Raw genomic sequence first — 27,710 nt, forward strand, 5'->3', positions numbered from 1 at the left:
TCCAGAAAAACAAAATAGATGTGCTTTTCCTAGTGAGTGCTAAGTTGTTTCAGTCATGTCTGGCTCTGTGCAACCCTACGGACTATAGCCTGACAGTCTCCTCTGTCCGTGGGATTCTCCAGGCAGGAATACTGGAGTGAGTTCCCATTTCCTTCTCCAGGGGACCTTCCCGACCCAGAGATCAGGCCTACATCTCTTATGGCTCCTGCACTGGCAGGTGGGTTCTCTACCACCAGCGCCACCTGGGATGCCGGGGTGCTTTTCCCTAATCCTCCACTAAACACAGCTAAAAACTCTGGTCACTGTATAAAAATACCCTAAGAAGGCTCTGAAAAGTAGAAAGAAGAGGAAGGATGGCAGGGGATCCCAAAATGAAGAGTGCCAAAGCAGTGAGTGCCGTGGGTTTTGTTTCAGCCTCATCCATCTCCCAAACTGGTAACTAGAGGCGACGGCAAGCCAACACCACCAATGGACACAAACACACACAAAAAGCCCCAAGAGAAGCCTGCTCTCTTTACACAAAGGACAACGAGGGACAATCTAGTAAGCCAAGAAGTAACTGCTCTAGTCTAGCCAAAAACCACAAAAGAAACGCTGCCCTTACTCTGCCTCCTTCACTACAAAGGGTGGAATGAAGGAGATGCCTCAACCCAATTAGAATTAAATCTCCGCTAAGCTTTAACACGCAGCAGTATGGAGGGAGCTCATGAAGATAAGCCTGAGAGAAAGACAATGTACAAAACAGCACTGCTGCATCATCTGTTAATATTTGTAGTAAGGTCAAAAAGGGGAAAAACCCTACTGTGCTAGAAGTCACGACAGTGGCTAAGTGCAGCAGGCACTGCAATGGAGGTGAGGCGGTTCCATGAGCTGGGGAACCAGGAAGGTTCTCTTCCAGGATGTGGGTGGGAGGGAAGTAACTCTCTAGCCTCTGTATCAGTTCAGTTCAGTCGCTCAGTCATGTCCGACTCTTTATGACCCCATGAACTACAGCACGCCAGGCGTCCCTGTCTATCACCAACTCCCAGAGTTTACTCAAACTCATGTCCAATGAGTCGGTGATGCCATCCAGCCATCTCATCCTCTGTTGTCCCCTTCTCCTCCTGCCCCCAATCCCTCCCAGCATCAGGGTCTTTTCCAATGAGTCAACTCTTCTCACGAGGTGGCCAAAGTACTGGAATTTCAGCTTCAGCATCAGTCCTTCCAATGAACACCCAGGACTGATCTCCTTTAGGATGGATTGGCTGGATCTCCTTGCAATCCAAGGGACTCTCAGGAGTCTTCTCCAACACCACAGTCCAAAAGCATCAATTCTTCAGTGCTCAGATTTCTTCACAGTCCAACTCTCACATCCATGCATGACTACCCAAAAAACCATAGCCTTGACTAGACGGACCTTTGTTGGCAAAGTAACATCTCTGCTTTATAATATGCTATCTAGCTTGGTCATAACTTTCCTTCCAAGGAGTAAGCATCTTGTAATTTCATGCCTGCAGTCACCATCTGCAGTGATTTTGGAGCCCCCCAAAATAAGGCCTTACACTGTTTCCAGTGTATCCCCATCTTATTTCCCATGAAGTGATGGGACTGGATGCCATGATCTTAGTTTTCTGAATGCTGAGCTTTAAGCCAACTTTTTCACTCTCCTCTTTCACTTTCATCAAGAGGCTTTTTAGTTCCTCTTCACTTTCTGCCATAACGGTGGTGTCATCTGCATATCTGACATTATTGATATTTCTCCTGGCAATCTTGATTCCAGCCCAGCGTTTCTCATGATGTACTACTCTGCATATAAGTTAAATAAGCAGGATGACAATATACAGCCTTGACGTACTCCTTTTCCGATTGGGAACCAGTCTGTTGCTCCAAGTCCAGTTCTAACTGTTGCTTCCTGACCTGCATATAGGTTTCTCAAGAGGCAGGTCAGGTGGCCTGGCATTCCCTTCTGTTTCAGAATTTTCCACAGTTTATTGTGATCCACACAGTCAAAGGCTTTGTATGGTATAGCCCCTGTATAGTATACTCTTAATATTTACATTGCCCATTTTACTTGAAAAAGTCTGAGAAGTAAAAAACTATGGGACTGTATTCCTACAAGAAATCTGTTAGCCTTGGAAAACCAAGAAAGCATGAGTGGGCAGGGAAGAAAGGCCTCAATTATGCCATTTAAGAAAAACTAAGGACTTAGAGATCAGTCCTGCGTGTTCAATGGTAGGACTGATTTTGAAGCTGAAACTCCAATACTTTGGCCACCTGAGGTGAAGAGCTGACTCATTTGAAAAGACCCTGATGCTGGGGAAGATTGAGGGCAGGAGGAGAAGGGGACGACAGTGGATGAGATGGTGGGATGGCATCACCGACTCAATGGACATGGGTTTGAGTAAACTCCGGGAGTTGGTGATGGACAGGGAGGCCTGGTGTGCCGTGGTTCATGGGGTTACAAAGAGTCAGACACGACTGAGCAACTGAACTGAACTGAAGGACTTAGGGAGAGATATAATCTTTTTTTTTTTTTGGCGCGCGGCCCCTGGCTTCGAACCCGCGGCGCGGCGGCTCGACGGCTGCAGCCCAGGGCGCGACCTCACCAGGTGCACGCAGGCGCACTCGAAGGTCGGGCCAAAGACCGAGATATAATCTTAATTGAGGAGATGCATGATAACTAGGGGACTTCCCATCACTGCGGATAGTGACTGTAGCCATGAAATTAGAAGACAATTGCTTCCTAGAAGGAACACTATGACAAACCTAGACAGAGTATTAAAAAGCAAAGACATCACTATGCTGACAAAGGCCTGTATAGTCAAGGTTATGGTCTTTCCAGTAGTCATGCATGGATGTGAGAGTTGGACCATAAAGAAGGCTGAGCACCAAAGAATTGATGCTTTTCAACTGCAGTGCTGGAGAGGACCCTTGAGAGACCCTTGGAATGCAAGGAGAGCAAACCAGTCAATCCTACAAGAAATCAACTCTTAATTGGAAAGACTGATGCTGAGGCTGAAGCTCCAGTACTTTGGCCACCTGATGTGAAGAGCCGACTCACTGGAAAAGACCATGATCCTGGGAAAGACTGAAGGCAGCAGAAGAGGGCAACCGAGGATGAGATGGTTGGATGGTATCACCAATTCAATGGACATGAACTTGGGCAAACTCCGAGAAATGGAGAGGGACAGAGAGGTCTGGCGGGCTGCAGTCCATGGGGTTGCAAAGAATCAGACATGACTTGGCAATTGACCAACAACAACAGTGATAGCTAGAGGACCTCCCAGGTGGGTCAGCTGTAAAGGATCTGCCTGTCAATGCAGGAGATGTGGGTTCAATATCTGGTCTGGGAAGATTCCCTGGAGTAGGAAATGGCAACCCACTCCAGTATTCTTGCCTGGGAAATCCCATGGAGAGAGGACCTGGTGGGCTACAGTCCATGGGACTGCAAAGAAGTAGGCACAACTTAGTGACTAAACAACATCATGATTATCAAGAGTCACACCTGAACCCACCGAGCCACAGTCCAAGAGTACCATATGCAAAGAAAAAGGGCTATGTTCTGGTCCCTCAAAAGGAAAACTTGGACAAGACACTTCTCCTCTCAGAACCTAGGGACTCATCTGTTAACATCTGACCTTCCAACAAATGAGCTTCCCAGGTGGTGACAGTGGTAAAGAACCTGCCTGCCAATGCAGGAGACCCAAGAGACCCAGGTTTGATCCCTAGGTGGGGAAGATCCCCTGGAGGAGGACATGAAAATCCACTCCAGTATTCTTGCCTGGAGAGTCCCATGGGCAGAGGAGCCTGGCAGGCTACAGTTCATAGGGTCACAAAGAAACAGACATGACTGAAGCGACTTAGCACGCACACAGCATTCCAATAATTACCATGATGATTTATTGAGAGATGATAGACAAAAAACCTTTGTAAATTATAAAGTACTATAAAACATAAGGTAATATTAGAAGTATTGTTTTTACTATTGTTAAATAATGGAGGGTGATCAGTATCATCCTATATATAGTCTACAATTCCTCTCCTGTCAAACTTCCCACCTCTTCTGAAATACATTAAAACAACACACAAGTGAGAACCACAGTTTTAATTCTGGCTATTACCAGAGAACTTTATATATTCAGATTAAATATTAGGTGACAAAAAATGAGATTTTTTTAAAATAAAATCTATCTTTCTCTAATTACTGTCTCAGAATATTAAGTGCTTCATATATGCTAAGCACTATACTGTGGACATCACATACGCTAACTTATTAAACTCACATGGCAATCACAGCAGCAGATAATAACCTTACTCCACAAAGGAGAAACTGAAGTCTAAAGAACGGTAGCTCTCACCACTGCTCTACTCTGAAAGGCTTTACTTGCAACAACTCTGAAAAATACACCAGTTACCTTAAACCAACACCCAGAACCTCTAGCGAGTGCTCAGTTTTATTCACATGACAAGGCTCAAATCCCCCATTATTAGAGGAAAAGGCAATGCTGACCTATTTGAGGCAAAACACATCAGCATGGTAGGTGATAGCGAGTGATTAGTTCGGGTTTGTTTTTTTTAAGGAAACATTCCAATTTTTAAAAGATAAGTAAATAAAAAAAGATAAGTCAATAATTTCTGTACGTGGAGAAACAATTTTGATCACGTGAAGACATTCAACTACATTAACAAATTAAGTCCGGAAACAAAAAAAAAGCAAGACTGTAAAACACAGAAGATATGCACCTTAAAAATCTGTAGTATTAACAAACGCAGCGAGCACTTATTGGGTGCTTACTATGGGATAGGCACTGTGCAAAATGCTTTCGTTAGGTAATAAACTCATCAATCCTCCTAACAGTCCTATGGGGGTTATCCCTGTTGTTTCAAGTTTAGAGACAAGGAAGCTGAGGCACTGAGACTTAAGTAACCTCTACAAGATTATACAGCTAGAAAACAGGAGAACTGGGATTCCAAGTCTTATTCCAGAAACAGCTCATGTAGCTCAATAATATATATAAAAAAAGACCCAAACAAAAAATGGGTGGAAGACCTACACAGACATTTCTCCACAGAGAGCACACAGATGGCCGAGACGCATGACAAGACACTCAGTGTCAGTACTCACTCGAGAAGCGTGAAACTGCACTGAGATATCGACTCACACCCGTCAGAACAGCCAGCGTTAAAAAAACCTACAAACAATAAACGCTGGAGAGGGTGTGGAGAAAAAGGAATCCTCCTACACTGTTGGTGGGAATGCAAACCGGCGCAGTCAGTATGAACAGTACGTAAATTCCTTAAAAAAGTAACAGCAGAGCTACCACATGATCCAGCAATCCCGCTTCTGGGCACATATCCAAAGAAAACCAAAATTCAGAAAGACACATGTAGGGACTTCCCTGGGGGTCCAATGGTGAAGACGCCACCTTTCAGTGCTTGGGGGGCATAGACTTCATTCCTGGTTAGGGACCTAAGATCCCACAGGCTTTGTTGTCAAAAAACCAAAACGTAAAAACAGAAGCAAAACAAATGCAAAGAGAGACTCAAAAAATTAAAAAAAGAAAGATACATGTAAGCCCAATGTTCACTGCAGCACTATTTATAATAGCCAACACATGGAAACAGTCTCAATGTCTGTGGACAGAGGACAGGATAAAGAGGATGTGATGTGTGTGTGCGCGCGCTGTGTATGTGGACAGAGGATAGGATAAAGAAGATGTGGTGTGTGTGTGTGTGTGTGTGTGTGTGTGCACACGCATGTGCGCTTAGTCTTGCAGTCGTGTCTGACTCTTTGCAACCCCGAGGACTGTAGCCCACCAGGCTCCTCTGTCCCTGGGAATTCTCCAGGCAAGAATACTGGAGTGGGTTTCCAACGCCCTCTCCAAACCAGGGATCGAACCCAGGTCTCCCGCACTGCAGGCAGGTTCTTCACCGACTGAGCCACCAGGGAAACCCAAGAATACTGCAGTGGCCTATCCCTTCTCCAGGGGAGCTTCCCACCCAGGAAAGCAAACTGGGGTCTCCTGCTCTGAAGGCGGATTCTTTACCAGCTGAGCTACCAAGTAAGCCCAATGTGATACATACATACAATAAACAGAATGAAATAATGCCATTTGCAGTGACATAGATGTCATACTGAGTAAGTCAGACAAAGACAGATAACTATCATATGATATCACTTGCATGTGGAATCTTAAAAAAAAAATTATACAAATGAACTCAAAGAATAGAAACAGAGGCACAGGTATAGAGAACAAACTTCTGCTGTACCACAGGGGAAAACAGGAGGATAAACTGCGAGACTAGGATTGACGTATACGCGCTACTATATATAAGAGAGATAACTCATGAGACCCCCTGTACAGGACAGGGAACTCCTCCCAACACTCTGCAATGACCTATGTGGGAATGTAACCGACAGAAGAGTGGGTATATGGGTGTGCATTAATATGGCTGACTCACTCTGCTGTCCAGCAGAAACTACCACAACATTGTAAATCAGCCACCCTCCAAAACAACTTTTAAAAAACCTTTACACACGGCAGAATCTTAAAGGTTTTAGAGATTACAGAAAAGCCCATGCAACCAGAAGCCTAATATTCAAAAAGCACATACTGAATTCAAAATAAAATTGCTAAGTAGGAGAGTCTATGAAATGAAGAGGGGATAACACTACTACCCAAAGAAAGAGGCCTCTTCACATCTTCATCTAGTAAACTTTGCACAGAAAAAGAAATGGTTTAGAAAGGTAGGCTTTTCGTGCATCATGGTTGACTGAAACTTTCAAGAACATGTGTTATAAAGAAGGCTAAGCTAATTCCCAGAGGAAAATGTTGCAAGGTGACAGAGCAGAAATATTCAGTAAGGAAAAGAAATCTGATTAATGTGAATTCAAGCTTTTAAAATCTGAGAAAGATCACAGAAATTAATCTACCGTTTCATTTCTCTGTGACAGGACTATGACCTTATTGAGGGAGAAGGTTAGGTACATCTGTTCCTTTGAAGCATTCCCCTTTTTATGGACAATTGCACTCTCTTTGTTAGCTCCTTTTCTTCATGATATAGTTTCTCTTATCCAGGACCACTCTGAAGACTTCACCACCTTCTCTGATTGTGTGTCCCTTTGGGTCTCTGATGCTCATGAATCTTAACTCTATATTTTCACTGGAGGATGAAACCTAAAGCAAAATCAGGCCCAAGGGAATTCTGTGTGATGAAGGGAGAATAAAAACATCCCTAACATGGACAATAGCACAACCTTTCAAAATTGAGAGGGCACCCTTATGTTCATTTTAAAAACAGAAAAAGAATTTGATGGCTCAAATTTAAATGATGATTTTACGTTTACACGCAATGTGACTTGACCAAATTGTTTCTCTGAATCTCAGTTTTTTCATCTATAAAATAATCTCACAATGATATAGATAAAATTATGAATTACTGTATGGAAAACTCCTAGGACAGCATCCTGCAAAGTACTGGCACTCAAATTTTGTCCCCTTCTCCTCGGGTTAATTTCTATCAGCAACATTGATTAGGTTGCTGAAGGAATACCTACCATGGGAATTGTTTTTTATCTTATTACTATCTTCAAGAGGCACATTGGTAAAGAATTCACCTGTCATTGTAGCAGATGCAAGAGACATGGGTTTGATCCCTGGGCTGGTAAGATCCCCTGAAGAGGAAATGGCAACCCACTCCGGTATTCTTGCCCGGAAATTCCAAGGACAGAGGAGCCTGGCGGGCTGCAGTCCACGGGGTCGCAAAGTCACAACTGAGCGCGTACAGCACAGCACAGTTACCAAATGTTTTCTGAGTACTTACGACATAACAGACACCGTGCTAAAGCTTATAAACATGCACTGTGGATTACCAATCACATGACAAGCACTATGCTCAATTTACAGAGAAAGAAAAAGTACAACTGATTCTCCTCTCAAGGTTTTATAGCAAATAAGCTCTAGCATTAAAAAATATACTTTTTGATGTACTCTGGTTGTGGTTTTGCTGTTAAATAAATAGCTCAGTGCCAAGTCAGAAAAGGATGGCACGAAAGATCTAATTTGCATGAGCACTAAGTGATTGGCAGTGGCTAATTTAAAGTTAGTACAATGCAAACTTTTGAAATCCAGACTGATTCTATCAGTAAAGAGTGTGTGACCAGTTGGGTTTTGTCTGCTGCTGGCAAAAGCTGGGAAGTAGACATAGGTGCCATACACCTACCATTTCCAAACGGAGAAAGATTCCTAAAACTTAAGACTCTTCAAGGAAAAAACCCTGTCCTTACCTGTTACCCTGTAAGAAGCATGGGCTGGCAGGTCCCACATCCTAACAAAGTTAAGACATTCAGTCATACTAACAATAGGTGCCCAAATCTCTGTTTTTACTTAATGTTTTTATGAAAACTGAATTTCAAACCAATTCACTATCAATAAACAAACTGGCATAATTTATATATGCCAGTCCCCAACATATGACATTATTTAACTTTTCCTCAATTCATGTTTTTTTTTTAACCAATTCATAACAAAATACAAAGAAATGGTACCTTTCATCAAAAACTGTTTGATGAAACTTTTCATTCCAAAGTGAAGCTCAAGCAGGAAAAATTAATACTTTTACACCCATACTTTTTTTTTTTTTTTAGCATTTTGTCCCTAGGTAAATTTTAATGATGACCAGATGCACCAAACTAAATATGTATGTGGTCTCATGTCTTAAAAAAAGTTACATCTGCCAGAAAGAGGGCTGTTCACATGTCTTTGCCCCAGTCACCTACACAGTATTTACATCCACACAGCATTCATTTAGGCACCCACTGTCTTCCAAGTAGCCACGATATAACCTGCTTATACAACAATTCACAGGACATAAATTTGGAATGAGAATAAGAAGTACACATTGAAGGTATCTCTTGGTGACACAAAGAAACTTCATCACCTCTCTGTCCTTCTATGTTGTTTCTTTTTTTAGAATATAAAATATTTACATATTTCCTCTTTCCTAACAAGAAAAGTTTTCCTTTTCACAACTTGAATATCCAAAAGGTTCAATCAAAGCCAAATGATAAAGCAAACAGAAGCATTCGGATGCATATTTTAGCATTTGGGAGAAAATCAGTTTCAACTCCTACAATTAACTGATCCCCAACCTCTTTTATTCAATTTTCTTAATATTACAATATTCCTCTCAGATTTGAATAAAATATAAGCAGCAATGGATGTTCCCAGAAGCCAAACTTTCACACTTTATACCACCCCATGTACATTACATCTAGTCACTAAAGATTGCCAATAGTCTTAAGGGCCCTCAGAAGACCACAATGAGCTAAACAATCAAGAGAACAGACAGCTTTGATCAAAAATAGAAAAAGGACACAGTACACATGCCATAAAAAGTGCAAAGATTCAAAAAACGAGTTAGTTAAGAACTTGGCAATCATGATTATTTCTGCAGGAAATATAATCTACACACTGTAGGAAACCCTCAACCATCATTACTTCAAAAGGTGAAAAAGTAAGAGATTCAAAATTACATTAAGTAAATCATACTGAGAGAGTCAATTCCTAGGCAGGTTGACAAGTCCAGGGTCCCCGAGGAGGAGAAAGGGGTCTGGGGCCATCAAGGAGGAGATAAGGGTCTGGAATTCTCAAGGAGGAGGAAAGGACAAACTTTCTTTTTTCTCCTACATTCCTTAGTCTCATAAATTTTTTTTCTTTAAGCCTGCAACTGATGATTACACAACAAACAACTGTTTAAACTCTGTAGTAAGGATTATATAACAACAGTGTATCCTGTTTGAGGACAGTTTCTCCTTCCTAAAAACCTTCTGACTAAACCTGTTATCTTAAAACGTGTATTATGGGGGTGGGCTTCCCCTGTAGCTCAGTCAGTAAAGACTCTGACTGCAATACAGGAAACCTGGGTTTGATCCCTGGGTTGGGAAGATCCCCTGGAGAAGGAAATGGCAACCCACTCCAGTATTCTTGCCTGAGAATCCCATGGACAGAGGAGCCTGGCAGGCTATAATCTATAGGGTCTCTAAAGTCTAACATGACTGAGCAACTAAACTTTCTATTTTTAAGTTCTAATCCTGTTACCTTAAAATGTAAATTGTGGGAGTGGGTCTGGTAAAATTTTTACACCTTTGAGACATCCTTTTGATTTACTGTAATAACTAATTTAAAAAGTTTGCAACTCCATTGCTAACACTAGCGAGGGAGGCACTCTCTGTCCCCCTTCTGATGTCTGTGTCAGAAGCTTTCTCTGCCCCTTTTCATACTTTTAGTAAAACTTTGCTACACAAAAGCTCTTGAGTGATCAAGCCTGTTCCCTGGTCCCGAAGCTAAATCATCATCTTTGAAGATCAAGAATCCAACACGATTTACCATAAGCTATGAGAGTTTTCTTATGTATTTGAAATCAAATGTGTTAGAATTAAATACTGGAGAACTCCAGAACAACTGCATCTCAGCGTAGAGCCTAAAGAGAACCTGGGTAAATACAGTAAAGGGAATTGGCTACCTATGGCCAATACCACAGCAGCTACAAGCTTACATAAGGGAGAGAGTCATGTTACATAAGTTGTTATGTCTGACGTGTCAAAAATAATATCTAATTAAATTCAGATCTGAATGAGAAATGTAGAAATAAATTTATTTAGGAAAACATTTTTTAAGTGTTCCTGCCTTTTTATTTTTTAGAACAGAGAAAACTTTAAACAATGGTTCAAGTGAATTAACACTCAGTTAAGTAAACTTTTCTTAGAGAATCAGTAAAAATATTTCCAGTAATAGTCTTTTAAGCAATGGCTTTAACCTGAACTCTTCCCAGAAAACTTGCCTGGGAAAAGATCCATTATTCCATGGTTTTGTATCACTTGCAGCCTCCTGAGCATGGCAAGCTTCTGACTGGTCCTGATGCTTGCTCTATACACACTGTTCATCTACTGAGTGGATAATCTGTAAAATTTTTAAGCTGTAATCTAGGAACTGATCATTTATAAACTAATTTATTAACTAATATAAATTTATGCCTATTCAAATGCAATTTTTAAAACAAAGGTTTCTAAAATTCAGTTTAATCGTAGACTCTTTGCTCTATTTGCTCGCTACTTCAAAAGAAGAAAGAGCACTAGAAAAGAAGCAACTTGCCTGCTGACTTTCATATTTACAGTATATATAATTGACAAAGCTAGTGGAGGTGATGGAATTCCAGTCAAGCTATTTCAAATCCTAAAAGATGATGCTGTGACAGTACTGCACTCAATATGTCAGTAACTTTGGAAAACTCAGAAGTGGGCACAGGACTGGAAAAGATCAGTTTTCATTACAATCCCAAAGAAAGGCAATGTCAAAGAATGTTGAAACTACCGCAGAACTGGACTCATCTCACATGTTAGCAAAGTAATGTTCAAAATTATCCAAGCCAGGCTTCAACAGTATGTGAACTGTAAACACCCAGATGTTCCAACTGGATTTAGAAAAGGCAGGGGAACCAGAAAATTTTAAAAAAAAAAAAAAAAAAATCTGCTGGATCATAGAAAAAGCAAGAGAATTCCACAAAAATATCTACTTTTCCTTCACTGACTACCCCAAGCCTTTGACTGTGTGGATCACAACAAACTGAAAAATTCAAGAGATGGGAATCCCAGACCACGATACCTGCCTCTTAAGAAATCTGTATGCAGATCAAGAAGCAACATTTAGAACAGGACACGGAACAACAAACTGGTTCCAGATTGGGAAAGAAGTACATCAAGGTTGTATACTGTCACCCTATATATTTAACTTATATGCAAAGTTCAGTTCAGTTGCTCAGTCATGTCTGACTCGTTGCAACCCCATGAACCACAGCACGCCAGGCCTCTCTGTCCATCACCAACTCCCAGAGTTCACCCATGCCCATGTCCATTGAGTTGGTGATGCCATCCAACCATCTCATCCTCCATCGTCCCCTTCTCCTCCTGCCCTCAATCCTTCCCAGCATCACAGTGTTTTCAAACGAGTCAGCTCTTTGCATCAGGTGGCCAAAATATTGGAGCTTCAACATCAGTCCCACCAATGAACACCCAGGACTGATCTCCTTTAGGATGGACTGGTTGGGTCTCCTTGCAATCCAAGGGACTCTCAAGAGTCTTCTCCAACACCACAGTTCAAAAGCATCAATTTTTTGGAGCTCAGTTTTCTTTATAGTCCAACTCTCACATCCATACAAGACCACTAGAAAAACCATAGCCTTGACTAGACAGACCTTTGTTGACAAAGTAATGACTCTGCTTTTCAATATACTAATGCAAAATGCAGGGCTAGATGAAGCACAAGCTGGAATTAAGATTGCTGAGAGAAATATCAATAACCTTAGATATGCAGATGATATCAGCCTTATGGCAGAAAGCAAAGAGGAACTAAAGAGCCTCTTGATGAAAGTGAAGCAGGAGAGTGAAAACACTGACTTAGAACTCAACATTCAAAAACTTAACATCATGACATACAGCCCCATCACTTCATGGCAGAGAGATGGGAAAACAATGGAAACAGCGACAGATGTTATTTTCTTGGGCTCCAAATCACTGCAGACTGCAGACTGCATCACTGGTGACTGCAGTCATGAAATTAAAAGACACTTGCTCCTTGGAAGAAAAGCTACGACCAACCTAGACAGCATATTAAAAAGCAGAGACATTACTTTGCTGAAAAAGGTCCATCTAGTCAAGGCGATGATTTTTCCAGTAGTCCTGTATGGATGTGAGAGTTCGACTATAAAGAAAGCTGAGCGCTGAAGAATTGATGCTTTTGAACTGTGGTGTTGGAGAAGGCTCTTGAGAGTCCTTGGACTGAAAGGAAATCAAATCAGTCAATCCTAAAGGAAATCAGTCCTGAATATTCACAGGAAGGACTGATTCTGAAACTAAAATTCAATAACTTTGGCCACCTGATGAGAAGAATTGACTCACTGGAAGATAACTACCCTGATGCTGGAAAAGACTGAAGGCAGGAGGAGAAGCGGATGACAGAGGATGAGACGGTTGGATGGCATCACTGACTCGATGGACATGAGTCTGATGAGCAAGCTCTGGGAGAAGGAGATGGGATGGGGAAGCCTGGTGTGCTGCAGTCCATGGGTTCACAAAGAGTCGTACGTGACGGGGCAACTGAATTGAACTGATAATTGACAAAATCATAAGAACTTAATTACTGTGGTAAAATTTACATTAAAAATATCAAAATATTTTGTCCCATGAGAAAATTAACTATCCCAAGGCAGTAATAAATTTTAAGATACTTAATGTTAAATGCCATTCGTTACACCTTAATTTTATCAGAGAAAACAGCAGAAAACTATCACTAGGTGTTTTGAAATATTTTTAATTGATATTAGTAGTATTAATAGTAACAACACTAGATTTGTGAATGTATGGAATTATATAAACTCAGGTATCCCAGAAATATGCCTCATCCTGCAAAAGTTAAGGCCCTACACAAAACCACTGATATAAAATACATCACACTGATAACAATTTGTTGATCATATCTACTTTAACATCCTCTAAAACTAATTCCAAAGGAAAAATCTGAATACAGTTATGTGATTAACATTAAAAAAATTTTAAAGGCAGGAAATAAAGAGCATATTTAAACAATAAAATACTAGGGACTAGAATAATTACATATGTGGTCTCTAGCGAAAAATTCTATAACATTAAGTAGAAAGAAGGTAAAGTTCACAGTACAACTAAATGCCTACTATCTACAGATAAATCACAAAGTCATGTAAACAGTGGAAAACTGTCTTTTTTAGCATTGGAAGTTATTCTGCTTTATTTCTTACTGCAAAGTAAAAACAGCCTTTTTGGGTTTTTGGAGGTTTCCTTAAATTCATGTGGGTTGTCTTTGTGACTGCTTTTCACTATAATAGTGATTAAGTACAATACTCTCCTGTCAGGAGCCAACATCATTAAAATAGGGATTATGATGTTTTCACTTGAAGGATCAAAATATGAAGTCATTTTAATAAGGAACAATCATGACATGGGCAAGATGAGCATCCTGATATCGATTACACCATTGCATTCGTTTCTGACACTTTCTTTTTTGAACTCCATATTCTTCTGTTGGACATCTATTCTTGTATAAATAAATATCCCCTTTTAAAATCGGTACCGATACAAAGATCAGAAATGTATGAGCAAAGAAGAGACTATAAACAACCATCTGACCTTACTCCTTTAGAGCAGGATCCAGGCAGGATCAGCATTACCAGTACTACTGAGTATACCAGATATCCTACTATAATATCATCATAGTAGTATAATATATTATATCATAAAGTTATCTGCGCTGCTCTACAAGTAGTTGTATATAACTCTTCACTATTAATAGCAACATACTATGTACTACAACTGAAGAAAGCCTTTACTGAAAGAATATGAAAAAACAAAAACTTTATTCATAAATTGCAAACTTAGATGAATTTTTCAGCAGGATTATTCTTGAGTCACACAAGCTAATCAGTAAAATCTGTGATAATAAAATTATTAATAGCAAGAAAAACTTATCAGAATCCAAAGAAAGTGAGCTGAGAGGAAAGCAAAATTTTCAATGTGCTTTAAAGCTTTCCAATATCTTTTTCACTAACCTACAAAAAATATGGTCTACCAAATTACTTCCAAATAACAGCAGCAAGTTGGATAGAACAGACGACCTGGTTTGGTTATTTCACATAAAAGGTACACTATCAAGAATTATCACAAACTAGCCATTGAACAACCATTGACAGGAAGTCAGTGGAACACCCCCCCCCCCCAAAAAAGATACCCCACATCCAAGGACAAAAGACAAGCCACAACCAAACAGTAGGAGGGGCACAATTATAATAAAATCCAATCTGATACCCACCAAGTGAGCAACTCACAAAATGGAGAATAACAACAAAGAAGTTTTCACACTGTTGTGAAGGTTCTAGACCCCAAGATCAGGCTCTATAGCCTGGGGATCTGGCCAAGGGACTGGGAATCCCATGGAATCTGATTTTGAAGGCGAGCGGGATTGATTACAGAGCTTCCATAGGATGGAAGAAACAGAGAATCTTGGGAGAGCACAAACAAAATCTTGAGCACACCAGGACCCAGGGGAGAGGAGCAGTGACCCCACAGGAGACCGAGCCCGAACTACCTGTGAGTGAGTGAGGGTCTCCTACAACAGCGCGGGTTGGCAGTGGTCTGCCACAGAGTCAGGGGCGCTAGCACCAGCCATCCTGGGAGATGCATCCTGGCTTACGTCCTCTTGAACATCACCAACAGCCCTATTATAGAAGCCTATGGACTTCAGGACTGGGCTGCCTCAGGCGAAACAACTAACAGACAAGGAGTTCCCATCAGGAAGCTTCCACAGGCCTCTTATCCTCAACCCCCAGAAGGCAGTCAGAAGGAATAAGAACTACAATCCAGCCTCCAGAATTAATACCACAATCACAGAAAGATATCCAAAATGAAACGAAACAGAATTATGTCCCAGATGAAAGAACAAGACAGTGCAGTAACAGTATCAGATCAGTTGTTCAGTCCTGTCTGACTCCTTGCAACCCCATGGACTACAGCAAGCCAGGCTTCCCTATACATCAACAACCTGTGGAGCTTGCTCATGCTCTGTCCAACGAATTGACGATGCTATCCAACCACCTCATCCTCTGTCATCCCTTCTCCTCCTACCTTCAATGTTTCCCGGCATCAGGGTCTTTTCCAATGAGTCAGTTCTTCGAATCGGGTGGCCAAAGTATTGGAGTTTCAGCTTCAGCATTAGTCCTTCCAATGAACACCCAGGACTGATTTCCTTTAGGATGGACTGGTTGGACTCCTTGCAGTCCAAGGGACTCGGAAGAGTCTTCTCCAACACCACAGTTCAAAAGCATCAATTCTTCAGCGCTCAGCTTTCTTTATGGTCCAACTCTCACATCCATACATGACTACTGGAAAAATCATAGCTTTGACTAGACGGACCATTGTCAACAAAGTAACGTCTCTGATTTTTAATATGCTGTCTAGGTAGGTCATAGCTTTTCTTCCAAGGAGCAAGCATCATTCAATTTCACGGCTGCAGTCACCATCTGTAGTGATTTTGGAGCCCAAGAAAATAAAGTATATCACTGTTTCCATTGTTTCCCCATATATCTGCCATGAAGTGATGGGAGCGGACGCCATGACCTTAGTTTTTTGAATGTTGAGTTTTACGCCAGTGTTTTCCCTCTCCTCCTTCACTTTCATCAAGAGGCTCTTTAGTTCGTCTGCTTTCTGCCATAAGGGTGGTGTCATCTACATATATGAGGTTATTTATATTTCTCCCGGCAATCTTGATTTTAGCTTGTGCTTCATCCAGCCCATGATTACACATGATGTACTCTGCATATAAGTTAAATAAGCAAGATGACAATATACAACTTTGACATACTCCTTTCCCTATTTGGAACCAGTCTGTTGTTCCATGTCTGGTTCTGTTTCTTCTTGACCTGCATACAGGTTTCTCAGGAAGCAGGTCAGGTGGTCTGGTATTCCCATCTCTTTCAGAATTTTCCACTGTTTGTTGTGACCCATACAATCAAAGAGTTTGATGTAGTCAATGAAGCAGAAGTAGATGTTTTTATGGAATTGTGTTGCTTTTTCGATGATCCAATATATGTTGGCAATTTGATCTCTGGTTCCTTTTCTAAATCCAACTTGAACATCTAGAAATTCTCAGTTCACTTACTATTCAAGCCTGGCATGGAGAATTTTGAGCATTACTTTGCTAGCATGTGAGATGAGTGCAGTTGTGCAGTAGTGTGAACATACTTTGGCATTGCCTTTGTTTGAGATTGGAATGAAAACTGAGCTTTTCCAGTCCTGTGGCCACTGCTGACTTTTCCAAATTTGCTGGCGTATTGAGTGCAGCACTTTCAAAGCATCATCTTTTATGATTTGAAATAGCTCAGCTGGAATTTTTTCACTTCCACTAGCTTTGCTGGTAGTGATGTTTGCTAAGGTCTGCTTGACTTCACCAGGATATCTGGCTCTAGGTGAGTGATCACACCATCGTGGTTATCTGGGCCATGAAGTTCTTTTTTGTATAGTTCTGTGTATTTTTGCCACCTCTTTTTAATATCTTCTGTTTCTGTTAGGTCCATACCATTCTGTCCTTTATTGTGCCGTCTTTGCATGAAATGTTACCTTGGTATCTCTAATTTTCCTGAAGAGATCTCTAGTGTTTCCCATTCTATTTTTCCCTATATATTTTGCATTGATCACTTAGGAAGGCTTTCTTATCTCTCCTTGCTATTCTTTGGAACTCTGCATTCAGTTGGATATATCTTTCCTTTTGTCCTCTGCCTTTTGCTTCTCTTTTCTCAGCTATTTGTAAGGCCTCCTCAGACAACCATTTTGCCTTTTTGCATTTCTTCTTCTTGGTGATGGTTTTGATCACTGCCTCCTATACAATGTTATGAACCTCCATCCATAGTTTTTCAGGTTCTTGATCTATCAGATCTAATCCCTTGAATCTACTTTTCACTTCCACTGTATAATCATAAGGGATTTATGTCATACCTGAATAGTCTAGTGGTTTTCCCTATTTTCTTCAATTTAAGTGAATTTTGCAAGAAGGAGTTCATGATCTGAGTCACCGTCAGCTTCTGGCCTTTTCTTTGCTGACTTATAGAGCTTCCCCATCTTTGGCAGCAAAGAACATAATCAATCTGATTTTGGTATTGACCATCTGGTGATGTCCATGTGTAGAGTCGTCTCTTGTGTTGCTGGAAGAGGGTGTTTTCTATGACCAGGGCATTCTGTTGGCAAAACTCTGTTAGCCTTTGCCCTCCTTCATTTTGTACTCCAAGGCCAAACATTCCTGTTATTCCAAGTATCTCTTGACTTCCTACTTTTCCATTTCAGTCCCCTATGATGAAAAGGACATCCTTTCTGGTGTTAGTTCTAGAAAGTCTTGTAGGTGTTCATAGAACCATTCAACTTCAGCTTCTTTAGCATTAGTGGTTTGGACATAGACTTGGATTACTGTGATATTGAATGGTTTGCTTTGGAAACAAACAGAGATCATTCTGTAGGTATTGAGATTGCACCCAGGTACTACATTTCAAACTCTTTTGTTGACTATGAGGGCTACTCCATTTCTTCTAAGGGATTCTTGCCCGCAGTAGTACATGTAATGGTCATCTGAATTGAATTCACCCATTCTGGTCCACAGTTCACTGATTTCTAAACTGTCGATTTAGACCACAGTTCCTAAAATGAACATCAACATTTTGACCACTTCCAGTTTATCTTGATTCATGGACCTAACAATCGAGGTTCCTATGCAATACTGTTCTTTATAGCATCGGACTTTACTTCCATCACCAGTCACATCCACAACTGGGTACTGTTTTCACTTTGGCTCAGCCTCTTCATTCTTTCTGGAGCCATTTCTCCACTCTCCTCCAGTAGCATACTGGGCATCTACCAACCTGTGGAGTTCATCGTTCAGTGTCATATCTCTTTGTTTTTTCATATTGTTCATGAGATTCTCAAGGCAAGAGTACTAACGTGGTTTGCCATTCCCTTACCCACGGGACAACATTTTGGCAGAACTCTCCACCATGACATGTCCATATTGAGTGGTCCTACATGGCATGGCTCATAGTTTCATTGAGTTAGACAAGACTGTGATCCATGTAATCAGTTTGGTTAGTTTTCTATGATTGTGGTTTTCATTCTGTCTGCCCTCTGATGGATAAGAGGCATGTAGAAGCTTCCTGATGGTAGGGACTGGCTGCAGGAAAACAACTAAAGTGACATAGGCAACCTCCCAGAAAAAGAATTCAGAATGATAGTGAAGATAATTCAGGATCTTGGGGGATAAATGAGGTAAAGATTGAGAAGATGCAAGAAATGTTTATCAAGGACCTGAAGAACTAAAGAACAGAGATGAACAATATACTAGAAGGAATCAATAGCACAGTAATTGAGGCAGAACAGATAAGTGACCTGGAAGACAGTATGGTGGAAAATAATGCTGCAAAACAGAACATAGAAAAAGAATGAAAAGAAATGAAGATATCCTACAGACCTCTAGGACAACATTAAATGCACCAATATTTGCATTATAGGGATCCCGGGAGGAGAGAGAGAGAGAAAGGACTTGAGAATTTATCTCAAGAGGTAATGGCTGAAAACTTTCCCACATGGGAAAGAAAATAGTCAACCATGTCCACGAAGCACAGAAAAGTGCCAGGCAGGATAAACCTAAGGAGGAACACACCAAGATACACTGTAATTGAATTGACAAAAATTAAACACAAAGATAAATTATTAAAAGCAACAAGAGAACAAACACAAATAACAATAAGGGACAATCCATAAGGTTAATAGCCGATTTCTCAACAGAAGTTCTACAAGCCAGAAGGGAATAGCATGATATATTCCAAGTGATAAAAGAGAAGAACCTATGAACAAGAATACTCTACCTAGCAAGACTCTCATTCAGATTTGATGGAGAAATCAAAAGTTTTCCAGGCAAGCAAAAGTAAACAGACTTCAGCACCACTAAACCAACTTTACAGCAAATGCTAAAGGAACTTCTCTAGACACAAGACACAGGAGAAAGAAAAGATCTACAAAAAAATAAACTCAAAACAATTAACAAAGTGGTGATAGAATCATACATATCAATAATTGTAAATGGATTAAATTATCAACCAAAAGACACAGACTGGCTGGGTTGATACAGAAACAAGACTGATATGTATTGTCTTCAAGAGACCCACTTCATACCTATGGACACTTCAGACTGAAAGTAAAGGGATGGGAGAAGGTATTTCACACAAATGGAAATCAGAAGAAAGCTGGAGTAGCAATACTCATATCAGGCAAAATAGACTTTAAAACAAAGACTGTTGTAAGAGACAAAGAAGGACACTATATAATGATCAAGAGTTCAATAAAAGAAGATGATATAACAATTATAAATATATACATACCCAACATAAGAGTACCTCAATATATAAGGTAAAAACTAACAAACATAAAGGCAGAAATTGACAGTAACGCAATAATAGTGGGGGATTTTAATACCCTACTTTCATTGATCATCCAGACAGAAAAATCAATGAGGAAACACAGGCCTTAAATGACACTTTAGATGAGTTGGATTTAACTGATATTTATAGAGCACTCCATCCAAATACAGTAGACTATACCTTTTTCTCAAGTGTGCATGGAACATTCTCCAGGATTGATCACACACTAGGCCACAAGGTGAGCCTTGATAAGTTTAAGAAAATTGAAATCATATCAAACATCTTTTCTGATCACACTGTCAGAAACAACAAGATTAGAAATAAAAAACTCTAAGAAACACAAACATGTGGCAGCTAAACAATATGTTAATAAATAACCACTGGATCACTGAAGAAATCAAAGAAGAAATTAAAAATTATCTTGAGACAAATGAAAAGAAAAAAGGTCCAAAAATTATGGGATGCAGTAAAAGCAGTTCTAAGAGGGAAGTTTGTAGCAACACAATCTAACATCAATAAACAAGAAAAGTCTCAAATAAACAATCTAACTTTACACTTAAAACAACTAGAGAAAGAACAAACAAAATCTAGTTAGTAGAAGGAAGGAAATCATAAAGATTAGAGTAGAAATAAATGAAATAGAGACAAAGAAAACAATAGCAAAGATCAATGAAACTAAAAGTCGACTCTGAAAATACAAACAAGATTGATAAACCTTACTCATCAAGAAGAAAGGGAGAGGACTCAAATCAGTAAAATTAGAAGTGAAAAAGAAGTTACAACTGCCTCAACAGAAATACCAAGAATCCTAACAGACTACTATGAACAATTGTATGCCAATAAAATGGACAACCTGGAAGAAATGTAAAATTTCTTAGAAAGGTAGAGTCTATCTAGACTGAACCAAAAATAGAAACTATAAACAGATCGATTACAAGTACTCAAATTGAAACCATGGTTAAAAAACTCCCAACAAACCAAAGTTCAGGACCTAACGCTTCACTGGCAGATTTTATTGATCATATAGAGAAGAGTTAACACCTATCCTTCTGAAACTGTTCCAAAAAACTGCAAAGGAAGGAAAACTTCCAAACTCATTTTATGAGGCCATCATCACCCTGATACCAAAACCAGACAGAGAGTCCACAAAAAAGGAAAATTACAGGTCAATATCACTAATGAACATAGATGCAAAAATACTTAACAAAATACTAGCAATTCATGTCCAACAATACATTAAAAAGGTCATACACCATGATTAAGTGGGATTTACCCCCGGGATGCAAGGATCTTTCAATATCCACCAATCAATCAATGTGATACACTCTATCAACAAATTGAAGAATAAAAACCATATGATCATCTCAGTAGATGCCGAGAAGGCTTTTGACAAAATGCAGCAACCTATTTATGATAAAAACTCTCCAGAAAGTGGGTCTAAGAGGGTACATGCTGCTGCTGCCGCTAAGCTGATTCAGTCGTGTCCGACTCTGTGTGACCCCATCAACAGCAACCCACCGAAGAATACTGGAGTGAGTTGCCATTTCCGTCTCCAGTGCATGCATGCATGCTAAGTCGCTTCAGTCGTGCCCGACTCTATAGACGGCAGTCACCAGGCTCCCCTGTCCCTGGGATTCTCCAGGCAAGAACACTGGAGTGGGTTGCCATTTCCTTCTTCAAGAGGGTACGTACCTCAACATAATAAAGGTCATATATGACAAACCTACAGCTGGCATCATACTCAATGGTGAAAAGCTGCAAGCATTTCCTCTAAGATCAGGAACAAGTCAAGGATGTCCACTCTCACCACTTTTACTCAACATAGTTTTGGAAGTCCTAGCTACAGCAATCAGAGAACAAAAGGAAGTACAGGGAATCCAAACCAGAAAGGAAGGAAGTTAAACTGTCACTGTTTCCAGATGACATGATATGATACTGTACAGTGAAGATTCTAGATGCACCAGAAAACTACTAGAGAGCTCATCAATGAATATGGGAAAGTTTCAGGTTACAAAATTAATACAAAGAAGTCTGTTGCATTTCTATACACTAACAATGAATGACCAGAAAGAGAAATTCAAGACAAAATTCCATTTAACATTGCATCAAAAAGAATAAAATACTTAGGGATAAACCTACCTACGGAGACAAAAGACCTACACTTCAAAAACTGTAAGATGTTGATGAAAGAAATCAAAGGAGACATAAACAGATGGATGTACCATGTTTATCCAAGGATATACCATGTTTGTGGAAGAATCAATATTGTTAAAATGACTATACTACCCAAAACAATATACAGATTCAGTGCAATCCCTATCAAATTACCAATGGCAATTTTTACAGAACTAGAACAAAAAATTCTCACAATTTGTATGGAGGCACAAAAGACCCCAATAGCCAAAGCAATCTTGAGAAACAAAAACGGAGCTGGAGGAATCAGGCTCCCTGACTTCAGACTACACTACAAAGCTACAGTCATCAAAACAGTATGGTACTGGCACCAAAAAAAAAAAAACCCAGAAATAAAGGTCAATGGAATAGGATAGAAACCCCGGAAATAAGCCCAGACATCTATAGTCAATCAATCTATGACAAAGGAGGCAAGACTACACAATGTTGGAAAGACAGTGTCTTCAACAAATGGTGCTAGGAAAACTGGACAGCCACATGTAAAAAGATGAAATTAGATTATTTCTTAACTCCATACACAAAACTAAGCTCAAAATGGATAAAGACCTAGACGTTAAACTGGATGCTTTAAAACTCTTAGGAAAACATAGGCAGAACACTCTCTGACATAAATCACAGCAACATCTTTTTTAATTCTCTCCCAGAATAATGTAAATAAAGCCAAAAATAAACAAATGGGACCTACTTAAACTCAAAAGCTTTTGCACAGCAAAGGAAACAATAAACAAAACAAAAAGACAGCACACAGATTAGGAGAAAATAGTTGCAAATGATGTCTTGATAAGGGACTAGCCTCCAAAATTTACAAACAGCTTATGACACTTAATAGCATCAAAACCGCCAACCCACTCAAATACATGGGCAAAAGACCTGAACAGACATTTCTCTAAAGAGAACATACAGATAGCCAATAGGCACCTTAAAAGATCTTCAACATCACTAGTTAATTGAGAAATGCAAGTCAATCAAAACTACAATGAGATATCACCTCACACTGGTCAGAATGTGGATAAACAACAAATGCTGGAGAGGGTGGGGGGATAACAAACCCTCTTGCACTGTTGGTGGGAATGTAAACAGTATGGAGGTCCCTTAAAAAACTAAAAATAGAGCTACCATAAGACCCTGCAATCCCATTCCTGAGCATATATCCAGAGAAAAACATGGCCTGAAAATATACATACATCCCAAAATTTACTGCAGCACTGTTTATAACAGCCAAGACATGGGAACAACCTAAATGCCTATCGCCAGAGGAATGGATAAAGAAGGTGTGTGTGTGTGTGTGTGTGTGTATAAAGATGATGTGGGGTGTGTGTGTGTGTGTAAAGAGGATGTGGGGTGTGTGTGTGTGTATAAAGAAGATGTGGGGGGTGTGTGTGTGTGCGCGCGTGCGTGCACACACACACACACACACACACACACACACATACACAATGTTATATTACTCAGCCATTATGAAGAATGAAATAAGGCCAATAAGGCCATTTGCAACAACATGGATGGATCTACGAGTGTTATATTGAGAGAAGTTAAGTCAGACAGAGAAGTATCACATGACATCTCTTCTATGTGGAATCTAAAAACAAATGATACAAATGAACTTACAAAACACAGAGACTCGCAGACTTAGATAACCAACCCATGGTTGTCAGAGGGGAAGGGATAGTTAAGGACACTGGGAAGGCCATGTTCACACTGCTATATTTAAAAGGGATAACCACTAAAAACCTACTGTATGACACATGGAACTCTGCTCAATGTTAGGTGCCAGCCTGGATGGAAGGAGGGTTTGGGGGATAAGGATACACATATATGTATGACTGAGTCCCTTCACCATTCACCTGAAACTATCACAACACTGTTAATCAGCTACAGTCCAATACAAGACATTTTTGGTGTTAAAAGAAATAAAAATTAAATTAAAAAAATTATCACAGCTACCTACTAACTGAAATCTGCAATCTGTATTACTGACAGAGACTTCAAAATTGGGGGCATTAAAACCTCAAAAGAAACTTCCTACCTGGGACTTCATGTAGATAACACTGAATAATATTAGAGACAATATTCTAACCTTACACTGTGCCCCCACTTCTGGATAAGAGATGCCTCTACTACTGTTCCATTTATCCCTATATTATAGGGATAATAAAACAAGAGTAATATATTGATGTATATTGTTTATTAAAAGTACAAAAATAATGTCGGGTAACAAACCAAGCAAAAAATTATTAATGAATTCAGTACAAATTAGACCCAGTCAAGGAGGTGGAGAAACTACTTAAGGATAAAATCCAAGGGTCATAAAATGAAAATAAAGATCTCAGGAAAAGAGAAGCTAGGTGAATCAAAATCAAGAACTTGATAAATAAAGAAGCTACAGTAAAAGACTAAATGTTGACTATAGTGTTTATTAAATACAAATACATTTAAGTATAAAATTGAGAATAACAACTCCAGCAACAGATAGTCTGATCATCTTTGTTTGCCTCAGAGGATCCAAACTATATTCACTGTCCCTGCATAATCATTAATATGACCTCCTTTCTCTCCCACAAGTATCCTTGCCTGGATAAGGTTATATGGTTGCTCAAGACTTGTAACACTTTCATTATGTTCCAAAATTAGAAAAAGTAATTTATCAAGCATTTGGAGACAGAGGAGGGAATGTGAGCATACAAAAGTTTTTACATTTTCTACAGTATATAGTTAAATTAGACTTTTAAGTAAAACAGTATTATTCAAAACAGTAGGTAATCTGTGCGTGTTGAAGGGAAGAAGAATACTTATGTCTGCAACTTACTTTAAAAAGGTGAACAGTGATGACAGAAGAGACACATAATAAAGTAAGTACAGTATAATGCTGATTGTATTCAAAGAAGGTGGTGGTGTTTCTGAGTATTCACTGTAAAATTCTCTCAACTTCTTTGTACATTTTGAAACAGTCAAAATAAAATATTGTAGGAAAGTGAAATTCACCTAATATTAATGACAGTTGTTTCTAGGTGATTAAATTTAGTGGATTTTTTTTTTTTTTTTTTTGCTCTCATCTGTGAACATTTCTACTTGGCCTTTTGTGATAGGGTATTATCTTACAAATGTCATTTTATAACCTTAATGCTAGTTTCTTAGATAGTTGCCTGTTACCAGCTACATCACTTTGCCAACAAAAGTCCATATAGTCAAAGCTATGATTTTTCCAGTAGTCTGTACAGATGTACAGCTGGACCATAAAGAAGGCTGAGGACCCAAGAATTAATTTTTTTCGAATTATAGTGCTGAAGAAGACTCTTGAGAGTCCCTTGAAGTGCAAGGAAATCAAACCAGTCAATGCTAAAGGAAATCAACCCTAAATATTCACTGGAAGGAATGATGCCAAAGCTGAAGCTCCAATTCTTTGGCCACTTAATGCGAAGAGCCGACTCATTGGAAAACACCCTAAGATGCTGGGAAAGATTGAAGGCGAAAGGAGTAGGAGGCAGCAGAGGATGAGATGGTTAAACAGCATCACCAACTCAATGGACATGAATTTGAGCAAACTCCAGTAGATAACGGAAGACAGAGAAGCCTGGCATACTACTGTTCATGGGGTAGCAAAGAGTTGGACACAACTTAACAACTGAACAACAATCAGTTACTTGCCAGTTTCTACCATTAAATTATTAAAATGAAGCCTAGTATTGTGTCTCATTCAATATTTCCCCAGTGACCAGCCTGGAACTTGACTCCTAGATGAATACTCATATAGCCAATGGAACAACTTACTGGAAATGCAGAAACAGAATAAAGTAGCTCTCTCATAAGTAACACAGTCCTTGGTCAGGAGAATTACTCTTTCAAAAACATTTGCTATTATGATAAGAGACAGCAGCCCAAGATGAAAGTTGATCATTAAAACTTGGAAGGAGTGTCTATATAAGGTCCCATATGTTTAGCAGTACTATTCGTTTGGTAAAAATGTTATGAAACAAAGATTTTTTTCCATTTCACATAAGCATGTTGTGTTTGGAGATAAGATGTGTGTCCATAAAAAGGAGATTAGTAAGATCATAAAATAGTATGAAATGAAACACTATCACAGTCATTAACAAGATGAGACAAACTTACCTACAAGGACAGTCACAACTTACCTTTAAGTAATCCTTTTGGATTTACTTATCACAACACTATGTACAGAACCATTTCACATTTTAAAAATAAACATGTGTGCCTACTCACTCATTAACTTATTTTATACAGTGTGAAGTAAAATGAGGTGTTAGTCACTCAGTTGTATCTGACTCTTTGCAGCCCCATGGTCTGTAGCCCACCAGGCTCCTCTGTCCAGGGGATTCATCAAGCAAGAATACTGGAGCAGGCTGCCACTCCCTTCTCCAGGGAATTCTCCCCACCCAGGGATCAAACCCAGGTCTCCTACATTGCAGGTAGATTCTTTACTGCTGCCACACTGTACATGCTGAATATCTTAAAAGATACACAGCAAATTGACAAGTGGTTTATTTCTAGAGGAGAAGATTATAGGGGTATATGTATTCCACTTTATAAATTTCTGTGTTATTTGAAATACTCACCTGTATTACTTTATAAACAATGGTTACTGCCAACTGAAAATACACAATGAAAGAGATACCCAAAAAAGAATAGTTAAAAGGCAAGACATTCTGATTTTTCTAAGAAGAAATGTGTAACACAGCCAGGGACTGTCTCAGATACTCTATGGGTCTTTGATGTTTCTATATAACCTTCCTATCTGTGGACTGACTCTGCTCTCTTTGAAGCTTTGTTCATTTCACTTCAATCTAATCTTTACTTTCTGGTCAGACAGTTATCTAAGAAAATGAAGACACTTCAATATATTCCAACTTGAACAGTTACCACTACATTCATTTTTACTGATAAACAACTTAGATCATTTCAGTGAAAACGACCTGGAGTAAGGAAAAGTTCTTCTTCAATAACCAAGATTTTATGTATCTCTTTACTAAGAAACTGAAGAAAGCAATCCCAGATATTTCAGATCTAATTTAGTGAACCATTAGAAAGTAGAGATACAAGAAACCAATATAAACCCAACAAATAAAACCATTTTCCTGAGTCTAGTAAGATACAATTTTGAACTTTCCCAGTGATAAACATGCCAGAAATTGACAAATTTAGGGCTATTAAGTTACTGCAGAGGAACAGTCCTAACCACATTAATTGAGTTTTCACTCTGCTACCATAAACATCAATTGCTATTTAAAGGCTTACTTTTACAGTCTAAGTACAAGGTTGGCCAAAAGGATCATTTGGGTTTTTCCATAAACCCAAACAAACCTTCTGCTCAATGCAGTGGAAAAGCAAAAAGCAGACAGATGTTTGAGTTAGTCACAAAATACCAACTATACAATTATGTACAGGAGTAACCCATGCATACCTGAAGCAAATGAAAGAAGTTAGTACCCTTTCAACTAACCTATCTCTGTACCACTTCTTTTCTATTTCAATGTTTTCAA

General features: G+C 39.4%; 1 protein-coding gene across 5 annotated transcripts in view; it reads right to left on the reverse strand.

Annotated features, from left to right (window-relative positions):
• TUSC3 (tumor suppressor candidate 3) overlaps window positions 1–27,710 on the reverse strand; it is a 216,965-nt gene that overhangs the window by 122,156 nt on the left and 67,099 nt on the right. The gene's annotated exons all lie outside the window — the stretch shown is intronic.

This window comes from Muntiacus reevesi, chromosome 10 (assembly GCF_963930625.1).
Source record: "Muntiacus reevesi chromosome 10, mMunRee1.1, whole genome shotgun sequence".
Lineage (NCBI taxonomy): Eukaryota > Metazoa > Chordata > Mammalia > Artiodactyla > Cervidae > Muntiacus > Muntiacus reevesi.